Below are 13,599 nucleotides of genomic sequence, written 5' to 3' on the forward strand. Positions count from 1 at the left end.
ATTCCTCTTCACAGTCCGACAATTTAAAAAAGAATAAATTCTTACAGGTAGCAGACGACTCAACCGTAAAGCAAGAAATTGTTGTCCGGATGTAAAATAATAAATGGTTGACTAGTTATGAATATGATATTTGGTTTTCTGGTTTAAATGCAATGTCATTATATTTTGTAATAAGGTGGGGTTTTTTAGAATAGGGACAAGGGGTCATACATATCTCTTTAAAGTCTTATCTGACCTGTTCTGTCGAAACGAAAGATGATGGTAAGATGGCTGCTATTGTCAGAACTAAATTTGCCTTTGATTAAAATACCCAAAAAGTTGTTAAATAAATCCTGTGCAAGAGTGCAACTCTAATTTAATCTTGTTCAGTATCAAAGTGCAATATCCACCTCTGTAACTTTCAAGGACAAGTAATTTGCCTTTATTGTAGATCTTACTATGCTGAACATTATTGCTGTTCACAGTTTATCTCTATCTATAATAATATTCAAGATAATAACCAAAAACGGAAAAATTTCCTTAAAGTTACCAATTCTGGGGCAGCAACCCAACAACGGGTTGTCCAATTCATCTGAAAATATCAGGGCAGATAGTCCTTGACCTAATAAACAATTTTACCCCTGTCAGATTTGCTCTAAATGCTTTGGTTTCAGAGATATAAGCCAAAATCTACATTTTACCCTTATGTTCTATTTTTAGCCATGGCGGCCATCTTGGTTGGTTGACCGGGTCACCGGACACATTTTAAAAATAAAACGACGGACAACGGACGCCAAGTGATGAGAAAAACTCATTTGGCCCTTTGGGCCAGGTGAGCTTAAAACTAGAACTAAATATGCGCTTTAAAAGTTTTGTCAGTCAAATGAAATAATCATATTTCAGGGAAGTAGCTAAAAAAGAAGGTATGCGATGAAAAAGGGATGAGTTAAGATATCTTAAGGGGGAAAAAAGTTGGAGTAAAAAGATGTATTAGTATGTAGAATAATAAAAGCTCTCGCTTTTAAACATGTCAATGGTAAGGGGTTTGCACAGGGCTTAGTAGGGGAATATAGATAACAACTTAAAAAGTTAAAACAAATACACACAATCTCACTCGATGGATAGCTTTCAGTGCGTTTGTATCTGTAATTTTGCTCGCGAATATGTGCAACAAACATTGATTGGGACTTAGTTAACAATCGAATACAAATGTTAATTATATACATGTACTTAAAGAAAATAATGGTATAATTGTACCCTATGACAAAACTTATTTGTACATAAATGTATTCATTTAATTTTAAGAATTGCTTTATCCGTGTGATATGACTTTTGTTATCAACTGCTACCGGTTTATTATCCCATGCTTTTCCGTAATGCTATCGCATGACATTTCGATGTCAATTGGCAAATTCCGGAAAACACATCTCAATAGTATGTTTTTTGTAGTTGGTGTAAATCCTAACAAAGTTGGATTAAAAAAAAAAACACAAATCAGGAAATTATATAATTATTAAAAAATGTAGAACAAATTTTACAACAAATGCATTGTTTCAAAGTTTTAAAAATAGCTTTAGTCTGTATGTATTCTGCTGAAATATATGATAAAAAGAACATAACATATAATTTTTCATATCATACCCCTCATCAGACCATGGCTCTTGGGCTGATATCATGACCTAGGGCTGATAAGGGGGCTGGTATGAAAACTGTCATGATACAATCTATATTAATCGACGCTAGCGGATATGACAGAGCACATTTAGTAGAAAAAAACTGTGCATACGTGGTTCTAGGAAAATGTTTAATAATTCGGTCAATGATTTAGTCAAAGTCAGTGAAAGACAAACGACGATCTGACGAACCGAACACCCCATCAGTTTATGTCATGAGCTTCAGCTGGGTGTTTTATTAATTTTTTTACGGAAAGAAGCTGAGAGACATAAAACAACGAATTTTAAGGGTTACCATGGACGAGAAGGAAATTGGTCCCTCTTAATTTCCATCTAGATGTGCCGGCCTCTGCTCTCCTTCATCAATTTCAAGATTGTGGTTTAAAGCTAGTAGATAGACTCCTATAAAAAGGGGGAAGATGCTGCAATAATGAATAATTTTATTGATCTTTAAGGGTTATTGACTATCAAATTTATGTTCACCGATTTAACCCAAATTCTCATATTTTGAAAACCCACCTTATTACAAAATATAATGACATTGCATTTAAACCAGAAAACCAAATATCATATTCATAACCAAACTCCGAAACAGTGGTGACATCTGGCTACGCTTCTTTTGTAGAGAAAGGGAAGTATGACCCGAACGATAACGCTGTATGGAGTTTGATTCATAACTAGTCAACCATTTATTATTTTACATCCGGACAACAATTTCTTGCTTTACGGTTGAGTCGTCTGCTACCTGTAAGAATTTATTCTTTTTTAAATTGTCGGACTGTGAAGAGGAATCTGGTGAGTTTTATTTCGATTTGTTAAACATTGATTTTATTATCAAAAGGAAAACAATTTCTAAAACATGTCAAATTCATTATTGGCCGTCTTTTAACGATCCCGTGGTGCTGTTGATCGTCGTTTAAAATTATTTTCTTCTATTTGTCACAGATAAACAAAGGCTACATGTACAAACAATTAATAATACGTATCTCAAAATTTAAAAAAAAAGCATCAAGTATAACGTTCTATCTGACACCCCTTTTGAAACCCCGTTTGAAATAAATTCCAAAAGAAAGACATTTTTTGACATTGTAGTTTTTCGGTCTTACACATCGATTCACCTTGCATCTGAACACAGTCAATGTACACACATGTTTGTTTGAAAAAGTAATGGCGAGATCAGCTGTGAATATTTGACTGGATTAATTATTCTCTTTAAGTCAGTGAAATGTACGACTTAACTAAAAACAAGGTAAGGAAATCTTATACTGTCTTTGCACAACCTTAACTGCTTTAGATGACTTACATAAAACTCATTCGTTGTTTATAATAATATATATTTTTTGTGATAAAGGAATCCTGCAAAACTGCCAAAAGTAAATGAATAAGTAATGTCCTAAATTTGAACTTATTCAGTCATTAATCATTTGAGTGTCTGGTGGGGGTAGGGGTTGGTTTCCAATTTTTGGATACAAAATAATTAGTTTTTGACCCTGAGAAAAAAAAATGTTTGTTTTACCCTCAGCTCCTATTAACTGAAATGCTAAAATTGAAAGAGAAGAATTGTTTTCAACTTTTCTGGGGAAAAATCCATAGTTCCCCCCTCCCTGATTGCTGCCTTAAAACAATCACACTCAGAGTACCATTTTAATCAATCTTATTCAAAGCATTCTCATACTGACAGTGACATGAAGTGTGACTTAATTTTGACTTATGATCTAAAACATAATTGTTGACTTAGCCCCCCAGAAACTGCTCTGAAATACTTTGGTTTTTTGTGGATAGTTGTCTCATTGGCAATCATACCACATCTTTTTTTTTATATTTTATATAAAATATAAAAATGCATAGTTTTTTTAATGTTATTATTTTTTTCAAAAAGATAAAGAAAAATATTACTGAGTCAATTTTGTCTAATTTATTTTCAAGTTTATGAAAAGCATCATTCATTTATTGGTTAAGTGTGTTATTTTTATAATTTGAGTCCATTCATTAGAACTATAATAACTTGCATGAAATCAATGACACAACATTTATTGTTATATTTAGTTTGTTCATACAAAAATTGCAAACTAATTTTCCTTTTAATATCTAAAATAATGAAGATTTTACATTCAGAATACTTTAATTTAATATGATCTATTTTAAGTTTAAATGAAAAAGGTAGGACCAGGTATCAGTACTTAGCCTAATGAAAAGGAACTCGTGTTTTATATCATCTTAATCCTGTCTTGTCAGATCCATTATTCATGAATATTTTGACTACTCCTTGTATTAATTGAGTAGAAATTTATTTCTGTGTAGAAATAATTTGGTTACAGCAGTCAAAAATACTTACCAAAACATAAAAATTAAATTAACCCTTGGAATATTAAATTAATATTAAATTAGTATGGCACATAGACCACACACTGAGACCACATAGGGACACATATGGCCTATTTCACTGGGACTGAGTTCTGAAAAGTGATAAAAAATGTTTCTCTATTTTTTTGACAGTATCAAAATATATTTAATAAGATAATTTTAATAATATCCACATGTAAATAACAGCATATGGTGCTTGATATAACAATAGTTTGATCATGATAGTGTCAAACAAAGGGACGTAACTCGTGAATTACCGTCGGACCCGCTTCGTCAGAAATATCGACACATCTAACTGGCACATTTGCGTATCTTAGCATATCAACTGGCACAAATTTGACATATTATAGTCCAAGTTATGTTACATAACATAATTTAAATTCAGCATAGCTTCCCGAGAAGTTAAGAAAGAAAATTACGATTTTAATTTTCTGTGACCAATTTTTATCGTCAACACCTTGACTTTGAAGACACATTTGAGAGGAAAAAAAATGAGTGTAATCCATAAATGAGTTGATTTATATATTTCTTATATACTCAAAAATGTTCACTTTGAAGGAAATTAGTTTTAATTCATGCAAAGTACTGCAAATTCCAAAAAACGGGCTTAACTTTTTTTGGTAAAAATATGCCCATATATGGTAATCACGTGACGTCCATTGTTGCTTTAAGAAATGGGGTCAAACCGGGGTCAGCTTTCCGACTGTTTAGATCAGTGTGCAGCACTAATTTTGACTAATGTGGATGTTTTCATTTAAGTTCCTGCATTTTCAAAAAAATTGATCACATTTATACGTCTATATACGACATTCTATGTGGTTTTGAGTAATCATTTTTATCTGTGTTCTTCTTTTGTTTTTGTTTCGATTGCTGTAGTTGTGTTGAGCTTTCTTTTAATGCGGATTTGAGGGGTTCGTATGTGGCCTGTTGCAAGGCAATATTTCTGTCCCTATCCAGTGGCAGTCCAAATTTCCCCGACCATCATCCCGCATGGCCTCTATTACTAGACCTTCATATTGTATTTATTATTAACTTGTTCTCGTCCTGAATATGCATGACATATTTGCCACTGGACGTTAAGCAACCAACAATAAATCAATCTTTTAATGATTTCATGTTAAAGCCAATTGCGCAAGATCTTTTATATATAAGGTGATTCATGAACATCTTATTTAATGTGCGCATATAGTGTTTTGAACAGTATTAATTTTTCTCCTGTCAGGTGTATAAAATTACGTAATTTTAAATAAATATCCAGACTACTTCATGGTAAGCTTATAAGCTATTAGTTAAATGCAATCAAGTGTAGCGATATTTTTTAATAAAATTATCTGTAACGGATCACATCAAAGACATCAAATAAGGCGATAAGTCGAGTATGCGGTCTATATAAGTATTTTTTATTCTTCAAAATTACATTTAATTTTGGCTTCTTATACTATATCACAACAACCGATTCTCTACAATAAAATACAAATACACATTAACATACATCGTATTTGTCTTTTTGTAAAGTAAAAATATAACTTAAAACACTAAAAGCATAATACTAATCAAACAATATGATTCACTTTCTTTCACGCTTCATAAGTAACTTGTTAAATGAAAAAGTTAATTAGAATAAATATTAATTTATAAATACTTTTACAATTCTTAATATTTCTTCTTTAAATAAATATTGTTCTTAAAAATGTACATAAATTATCTCTTACCGATTATGATCTCTCTAAAAAAATAATGATATGTCTCCGAATATCAAATAACTTGCAATGAATAAAAACTAGACAACGTAACGTACGTCAAAAGAGAAACGTCATAAAACTTAAAAACGGGAAATATAACAATTCATAAGAGCGCAACGTTACATGTATGCGCAAATACCCAAAAATCGTATCTACAAGTATTACAAATAAAATAAATAACTTCAGTAATAATAAATGAAGTAACCCAACAATTTGGAATTACATTTCAAATCTAACATTATCTATCTATTGTATTTGTGCATTTCGTTGCTCCACACTTCTGTCTGGAAATATTGTTTGTACAGTCACACTACTATGAATTCAAATGTACTTTTCCCCTTGTATTTTTATTTTTTTTACAGTCGATTTCATTGAATGTGTAGGCAAAGGAAATATCTTTGGTTAGCTTACTTGCTAGCTGTAACGTGAAGGAATTATTAGAAAAGGTTTATTATCCTCCTTTCGAAGACGCCTAGTTCTACAGACGGATAGATTGGTTATCTGTCGGACTAGTTTAAACTTAAAAGGAGGGTAGTTCAACTAACCCAATAACTTACCAAAATTATTACCTTTGCCTACAAACTCAATGCAATCGGCTGTAACACATTTTTCTTTTTCTCGACAGCTTGTTGCGGAGGACCTGGATATGCCTCACCACTTTCTGCCATGCGGAGTGGGGCTAGGGAGACATTGGTATATATTCCCTGTATCATCCCACCAAGCAGACGGAATGTTGAGCCAGATTACCTGGTCACAGTAGATGTTGACCCAAAATCACCAACTTACTGCAAGGTATCGTACTTTAAGGATGGGGAAAGGGGTGGTGTGGGTGTTGTCCAACATATACAGTGAATCGTATTTTCGATAATAAACCCCAGCCTGTTGTAGTTTTGTTTAAAAGACGTGTATTGCCTGTGGCGTAGCCAGGGTTGAAATGATGTGGGTGCGAAATTGTGGCCGAGCGGAGCGATGCGAAAAAATGTTGGGACCATATTATGCAGAATTTTTTTTTTTTTTACATTTTCCCATTCATGCATGAGTATTCCCATAGAATCCGACACTAGTTAGATTTTTGTTTAATTTCAAAATACCAACCAATATATAATAAAATTGAGACTGGAAAATATATATTCATTTTCCAACAGAATTTTATTGTTTTCTCGAAAGTACCTTCATTCAATTCAAAAATATTTAATGTTAAATTTTCACACTTGACATCACAAAAATATAACAAGTACAGCGGCACCTCTGTTCATGGAACTTCGGAATATAGGAACCGAAGTGATCCCCTTTCTCGGAATATAAGCCTCACAATGTTTTTTTTTTTATTAATTGTCTTAAAGCGTTGCAGTGGACATGGAAATACCGGGCGGCCTGCGTCCGTCTGGTCTTGTTAGCACTGTCATGTATACAATTCCTGCCAGCTTTTTGTGAAACTTGTATCATCAGCAATGTCTCTGACAATTGCGAAAATAAGTCCTGATCATATATTTTGAACCCATTGGAAATATAAATTATAACTGAAATCCAATTGCATTTGTTCGGAAGCTATTATATTATTTCTCTCCAGATATTTTGTATCTTCGATAAATAAAATAAGTGTAATGCTGGGACATAGGTACTCTTTTCTTGAAAATAAAATTAAAATATTTGTAACTAGATGGAGAAGGTATTCATTAGCAAAGAAATGATGACACTCCATTATACAAATACAGTTTTTATCACGTTGTCTTTCGCGTCACAGGAAACGTTATCAGGATATAACGGTTTAATTGTCAACTTGCTCAATTTCAAACTAAACATGCGGACTTGTTATAACCACCCTCTATGCTTGTCGCAGCCGACGACAAGCTACGACTTAGACTTTTCACGAAAAAGTAGAGAAAACTTTTTTTGCGATTTATCCATCTTGCTTAAATACACTAAATGATCCTATGGGAAAGACCACGCATACTGCTTTGTAAATGATTGGACGATATTTTCAAATCCTCACCCTTGTAACATTCGGATACTACCGTTTGTATCTGCTGTGAACACATGCAATCATATATTTATTAAAAAAAATTGTTTGCCAAAATGATGTGGATGCTTGAGCATCTGAGCATACATGCAAGCTACGCCACTGATTGCAAGGTATTGTATATAAAGTAAGTCTTTATCTTGTCTTAAGTTTCTCACATTTTAGGACAAATTTGCTCTCATTACGCATTTTTCAAGCAACTGAAAAGATGTTGAAAGTGACAATATTAAATGTTTCATTTTTACGACATCTTGAGTCTCCAAAACGAATGAGCACAGCTCACTGATACATGTATCCGAATAGCATTACATTCGAAAATTGTTTTTTTTTCTTCTACATTCATTTCTAGATGCTTTTTATTTTGGGAACATTCAGCTATATTCGATAAAGGCATTGCTATATTTCATCAATAAACGTGGTGAGGCTAAATGTTTCTTAAAAGATTGACAGTATGGGACACATAAGATTAGCAAAATGTAATTGCTTGAAAGGAAAACTGGCTAAGACTTATTGTAGAAATAAAACATAAAACTTTTTGTCTGATGATTCTACATGATAAAAATGAAGATCTGGCATGATTCCCTTTCCGACAAAATATCAAGCTAACTAATCGCACTTACAGAAAGATATATCCACTAAATTATAAACCACGTTATCCCAGATTGAAAAACAAATGGGTTTTGGATTTAGTATACTAGTATTAGCTTTAAGACGAAATAAGCAGTGTTAGAAAAACATCACATTCTGTGATGCCAGTATCTTTATTAATACATGTTAATTTTGATTAAAAAGGTAACTTTATCTTTTTGTCAATAGATTTATTTTTGCTGCAATTTTTTTCTCAACACTGAACACTGTTTTGTTTGTTTGTTTGTTTGTTTCAACTATATAGTATCTTGTCAGAAAAAAAGTGAACTGCCAAAGAGAGGTTATGAAATAAATTCACATTTTTGCATGTTTTTTTACATGTCTGCATGTGATTTCACAAGGTACACTAAGGGACAAAAGTTTTGACTACGAAAACAAAACAATAGCAGAGTGATTCACAAGAAGCAAAACCTGACAGAATTATATACGTTGGATATATATTTCTTTTTTGTCAAAACTTTTATTTAATTCACTTCTACGCATCTCTCTTTCGGATATATTGCTCAAGTTACCCCTTTAACTTTCATGCTCCATAGCCGATAATGCAAAATGAATACCTTGGTCATTTCTTATGCCTACTATTGGTTTAATCAATGCATCTTTCTGTCCTATATTGTCGTGACTATTCAATCATTAAAAGAAAAGTTTTGATACTAGTATAGGAAAATAAATAACATCAATATGCATAAATGCAAATGGCAATTTCTGAGACAGAATATCAGTTTTTTAAAGTATGTCAAAGTGACGTTAATAACTCGAAAAGAGTAATTCTAAATTCAAAGAGACAATGACATAGTCCAGTCTTCATGTCGTTAAGCGGCAACATATCATTCTGTAGCAAGGATATATTTCCAATTGCAGATACTATATATATAGCCGGTGGTGACCGTGTTACCATCAATATTAGGTGAACACTACATTATAGAGATTTTGAAAATACCAATCACACTTTGTTGACGTTGTTATGTCCCTTATTTTCAGTTGAAACATAATTTATTAACATTCTATTTTAAAAATAAACATTGAATAACAAGAGATTTCTAACGACCAAAGTATTAGATTCAAACGATTGTATAACACAGAGCTACTAAACACGTGTTGATGGAGGCTCTTATTGGCTTTTTATATAACAATTGCCTGATTGATATAACTATTTATCAGTAAGCCATGCCAAATAAGATAAATAGATTAACATGGTAAGTCATGCACCTATGTAACAGTTTCATACATACCTGGGAAGTTATTTTAGCTTTGATGATCTTTTTAAAGGTTATCCACAGACTGCATATGCCAAATGTGGCAGACGAACTTCATCATACAGGATGGAATGCATGTTCCAGTTGTCATGACGATCCGTCCAGATCTAGAAACCGACTTATTTTACCATCAGTCAACAGCAACAGAATATATGTGGTGGACACTGGGACCGATCAAAGGAAACTCAACTAGACACGGTAATTACAGCCGTTTGCATTTAGTGTGTAGGCAAAGGTAATATCTTTGGTTAGCTTGCTTGTTAGCTGAACCGTGAAGTCTTTATAAGGTAAGGTATACTACCCTACTTTCGAAGAAGCCTAGTCCTACAAACATATAGGTTGGATATATGTCGGACTAGTCTACTCTTAAAGGAGGGTAGTTTACCTAACCTAATAATGACTTCACGGTTCACCTCACAAGTAAGCTAACCAAAAATATTACCTTTAAAAAGATAGAGGGGTATACATGTGTTTTAATATATACTTCGTACTTTCACACTTATTAATTAAATTTTGGTATAGCAGTGATATGAGTTGGCGAATTGAAATTTTCTTTCATAATCGGTTTATGTTAAATCTATTTCACATGTGTTTAACTTTTATTTCATCGTGGGTTTTCCATGGAACTTGTGCTGTCTGCTTGCCGAATTTAAAAATGAAATGTTTCATAGTTAACATCAATACAAACGGAAACGCTGTATGCGAATAAGAGTTCGGGAAGACAATAAATCGATAGCAGTACATTTCTCAATTTTCTGATAAAATAAAAGATTTTCTTTTACACGTAATTCTATGTATACGTATTTTATAGTAAAACTTAGCTATTCAGGTGTATAAAATATATTCAACTTTTTAGTTTAATATGAAGTACCATATGGTTTTAAATCAGCAGAAGTTCAAAAACAATTGAAGCATACCAAAATAAAGATATCAAACTTTAAACAATATAGTACAAAAATGTTTTAAAGTTTTATATTTTATTAAGAGTATTGAGCCATGGGAGATGACAGAAAAATGTGGGATGTCAGCTCCTCACACGACACATTGTCTTGGTTCCGGTGATATAATGATTAGCTGTATGGGAGATCCGAAAGGAGACACAAAAGGCATGTTATACATAACGAACTAGATTCTTGTAGTTTTCTTTCCCAAATTCTCTAATGGTATTTTTTTTGTCCTCAATTTAAAAAAAAAACTCTTTCAAATTTGTTTATTTTACGACATTATATTCATGGATACTTTCGTGAACATTACAACTACAAGACACTAAAACAAAATACTATATGAAATAAGATAATGCGGTATGATTGCAAATGAAACAACTATCGTCGTTTACTTTTTTTTAAAAGTAAAGAGATTTCGATACAACTGCATTTCCTTGACAGTACGTGCAAACCAAAACCCAATATGACATTTTTGGTCCCTTAATCTATTGCTGTATGCTCTAAAAACGTTTCATTTTATTACTTTAAGGTGGTTTTGTTTTGATCGACGGCAAAAGCTTTACAATTAAGAAAAAATAGGAACGGGAATCTATTGAATTCGGTTACGATTTTTGGTATCAGCCATATCATAACGTCATGATCAGTACTGAGTGGGGTTCACCAAAAGTATTTAGGAGCGGATTCAATCCTGACCATGTAAAACAAGGTAAGACATAATGGCTTGTAACACAACTATCATATTTCCTGTTTTAATATATAGTATGAATTATTGCTATTTTGGTTCATACTGGCTTGATGTCAAGCTACTATATGATTTGCGAAATAAGCAAATTGAGGCAACAGTAGTATACCGATGTTCAAATCGACTTAGAAGACACAAATCAAGGTAACAGACAAAAAATGAAAGAACCGCATACCTTCCCCCCAACACACACTCACACACACACACACACACACACACACACACACACACACACACACAAAGCGAGACCGGGTGCGTCGACAGTATAAGCGACTCCTCTTATGCCTGCATCACCCGCCATAATAATTCACACTTCGTCAAAATGTAACAAAAACACAGGAATAGGAAGTTAAAGTTCAAGTCTTTTTTAAATTCACAATGTACACGGAATACATTTGTTCACTTCAAAGACCAATCAAAACATACATTACGTGGTATGATTAACCGTAAGGTTAAGTTTTTCTTTCCAATTATCTGATTTTGTCAAGTTGAATATACCCCAAGCTCCTTTTTTTGTACAAACAGCAAAATGGCATGACAAGAAAAAAAGTGAAATTATATGGAAAAATAAAATCATATACACGCTCCAAGATTGAGGACGCATTTGTCGCTTTACAGTGGCCATCCCTTTCTTTCAACATGTGTGTCCTACTACACTGATACGAAAGTATTAAAAAAGAAAGAATTTGGAGTTAGTACACATACAGTTCTAGCTTGAGTTCAATATATATAATGCAAAGAAAAAGAATAGATTTAAACAAAATTACAAAAAATGAGAATATAATATGACTCTTTATGGCTCTCGCTGTGCGCGTGTAGAGTAATCTATAATTATTTTCATCATTTGTCCTTATGAAACACAGTAATAACAACAAAGCTTTTGCTATAAATATGACAAACAATCATTTTTAGTATGATCGTCATACTAAATATGATTGTTTGTCATATATATCCTCACGACTATTATGCAATACTGTTATTTTGTAGTTCACAATTTTTAAGAGTTGTGTATAAAAAAGAAGATGTGACTTTTATAGTTTTATTTAACTTAAAGGGAAACTTCGCAAAAAAAACAAAAAATGATATTATGTCCATTATGTATAGAAATGCTCAAATTTATAGATATTAAAGTTTTATTCCGCTAGGTAAGAGATCACCATCGATTTTAAATTTAGAGTATCAATTCTCTGCTTTCCGCCATTTTGTCATCTTCTCCGATTAAAAATCACGATATGTCTATAAACCACAAAGGACCAAAACTACAGTAACCGATGTAGTCGTATTTGCATGTCGATATCTTGTCAATCGTACGGTTGTTTTATCTGACTAACTAACTTGATACGGAAAATGTTCTTATTTTTTTTAAATAACCATAGTCTGTTATTTTTAAACTGTTAATATTGGAATTAGTTAAAAAGTCAAACTTCAAATCATAAATAAGTGTTCCGTGAAAATTGTTTTCGAAAATCTAATTCGTTTATAATTCTTTAAAGTAATAAATTTTATTCAAATAAATTCGTATCGTCCCTCATCTGATCACCAGTATGGCTGAAGGTATTACTTCCAAAGGTATTGTGAGGGATGTGAGGTGACACGTTCAGGTATTCAAGCGATTTCCTGTCGGGCTTGCTAGTTCATGCATCGTTTCACTTCTGTAGGTATTGATCAGTGTACACGGCCGATAACTTATAACTCTCCATTTTGAACTATCAGGTGTATAATATACATCTCTGTCTTACGTGTCCAAAAGTGATATAATATACTAGTCATTACTAAACTCATACGCTTGTTTATAAATAACATTACTGGTGTAAAGAATATTATTTATAAAAATATAAATAATACCAACAAAGAAAAAGATTTGATGAAATATAAATCTATTTACATGTTTTCCAATGTTTAATTTGGGAAAATGTAATATATACTCGTTGTCAATAGTTAAGGACAGATTGGAACATACCTGAAATATTGATTTAAAAAAATGTACGCACTTGTCGACGATTCGTTTCTACGCCTGTATAGCCGTGAAGTTACGGAGCTATATCGCAATTTAAAATATATACATGTATACATTGAACATAAGAAAGAAACATACATTTTGTGTAAATCGGGGTAACAGTTTTGTAAATAGACTAGTCAACGTATGCCAACAGTATGTAATCATCGAATTCGATAGACTATTGTATACCAAAAGAAAAGGGAGAAGAAGAGGAACAATTTGATTTAAATAC

At 32.4% G+C, this 13,599-nt stretch overlaps 1 long non-coding RNA gene across 1 annotated transcript; it reads left to right on the plus strand.

The window, feature by feature from the left end:
• The first annotated feature begins 6,388 nt into the window (after positions 1–6,388).
• Positions 6,389–10,789, plus strand: LOC143066571 (uncharacterized). Its single transcript, XR_012975676.1, has 3 exons — positions 6,389–6,550; positions 9,696–9,880; positions 10,668–10,789. It is a non-coding gene; the product is annotated as an uncharacterized LOC143066571 (long non-coding RNA).
• Positions 10,790–13,599: the final 2,810 nt, after the last annotated feature.

This window comes from Mytilus galloprovincialis, chromosome 3, assembly GCF_965363235.1.
Source record: "Mytilus galloprovincialis chromosome 3, xbMytGall1.hap1.1, whole genome shotgun sequence".
In the NCBI taxonomy this organism is placed as follows: domain Eukaryota; kingdom Metazoa; phylum Mollusca; class Bivalvia; order Mytilida; family Mytilidae; genus Mytilus; species Mytilus galloprovincialis.